Raw genomic sequence first — 2,168 nt, 5'->3', positions numbered from 1 at the left:
GAAACTACTGGCTAATAAATGTGATGTGTCTGTTGAGTTTCATGCAATTTCAAGTATGCTAAGAGTCTCAAAAGCATCAAAAAAGAATATTCAAGTTTGAAGCGTTGCCACGACAACAGTTTTTAAGATATCAATAATCCTTTCACACGTCTACATCTGCCGTGTGTTTACATTATACACATAAAGTTTTAAGTAAATCGGGTAAAAATAAGAGGGTGATTTCAAAGCATTTTGAAAGTGACACACTTCCTTCTGCCAGTTGGTGGCGCTATAACTTTGACTCACAATACTCACATCCATGCGATCGGCCTCTTACAGCGAACACACCGCTGAAGTTTCATCGAGATCAATTAATGTATGCAGAAGTTATAACACACTTCCTGTTTCTCTTTTCGTGCCATCATTTCGTTTCCTCGCCATGGCCAAACCATTCGAGATATCAAAAATCCGCTGACCAATTTTTCATCCTCAATGTCTTGACTTCATGCTGACCGAGTTTCGTGGCGATTGGTGGAATTCACTAGCAGGAGTATTTCACATTCCATTGTATGCGTTTTCCAAAAAACCCTAAATAGACGATTTCCAGTTGGCCTGAGGTAAAATGTAAAAGTATGAAGGATATATGAAATGATGAGATCTATATGTGTACCAAGTTTCATATTATTACATGCAATCGTGTTTGATTTATGGACCAAGATTTCGGACCCTGTTCCAGGGGGCGCTGTCGAGCCCCCCTGCCACACCCAGGTACCAGCTTCAGCCCGGCCCTAATGGCCGCGGGTTCTGACCCGTGTGCAAAGTTTCAAGAGTTTTTGAGCACGTTAAGAGCCCCAAAAGTGCCCCAATAGTCGTAAAAAAAATAATAATAATTAAAGCTGCGAGCAGCGATGACGGGCCCAAGCCGGTGGCACCGCCACCCCTGGGCCTTTAGGGTCGTCGCGCACGACGGGCAATAACGTAAGCTCGCTTCGACCGTCGAGAAGATGTGTGCAAATTCCAAGAAATCCACATTCAAACCAAAATATCTGACTTTCTGTTGGTCTGTTTGTTCACTTGAGACATAAGGGGGTGATTTAAAAGCATTTTGAAAGTGACACACTTCCTTCTGCCAGTTGGTGGCGCTATAACTGACTCACAATAGCAACATCCATGCGATCGGCCTCTTACAGCGAACACACTGCTGAAGTTTCGTCGAGATCAATTAATGTATGCAAAAGTTATAACAGACTTCCTGTTTCTCTTACTGCCTTCTGCCAGTTATTATAGGCTTTGTACTTTACTCACGCTCCAATACCGACGTAGAAAATCATCCTCTTTGCATGCGTAAAAATATGCTTGGAAACATCACAGTGGAGCGGTGCTTACTGTGAATGATACGAATTGTACTACTGACTATTTAAACAGAGTAATTTTTATATGGTAGGTTTACTATTTTATTATTATATTTTATTACGGCTATAATGAACAGGCTGCAATGTCAAGATTGCAATGATGGAGTGTGTGTGTGTGTGTGTATTTGTAACCTTAAAGGGGTCATATAATGCCATTTTTGTACAAGTTAATATGAATCTTTAGGGTCTAAATGAAAACTTTGTAATATACTTTTATTAAAAATTCTCATTAGTGTTTTAAGAAAACACAAATTTGAACTGCTCAAAAACAGCTCCGTTTTCAGCACGCCGTTTCAGTGCATATGACTTTAAATGATAATGAGGTTTGGTCACCCCGCCCCACCCTCCGTTCTGGGGGAATTGTAGTCTTGAATCATATGCATTTGCAAGATGTAAACAGTATTTTGCCAGTATTGTGTTACCATTCATCTTCATGCAGTTATAACTGTTTTTTTTTACATTACTTCTTAATCAGTAACATACAAGTAAACCAGGTGTAACTTAGTGTTACCATGTAAACTGTAACACCTGCGTACACAGTTTTTAATAACACAATAACCATAACGCGTTGTTCATTATAAACGTGTGATTATGAATTATATTGAGAACGTCGTAACGTTATGGAAAACATGCCGTAATGTACCCTGAGTGTAAACATTAGCCACATGCAGTTTAGCGTTGTTTTGGTTGAACTCACCTCTGAGTGCTGCTTTACCTGCAGTTGAGCGTTGTTAAACTCACCGATGAATGGTGTTGTACGCCACAATGAGCGTTGTT

Source organism: Xyrauchen texanus, unplaced genomic scaffold, assembly GCF_025860055.1.
Source record: "Xyrauchen texanus isolate HMW12.3.18 unplaced genomic scaffold, RBS_HiC_50CHRs HiC_scaffold_357, whole genome shotgun sequence".
NCBI lineage: Eukaryota > Metazoa > Chordata > Actinopteri > Cypriniformes > Catostomidae > Xyrauchen > Xyrauchen texanus.
Note: the sequence above shows the minus strand (reverse complement) of the source record.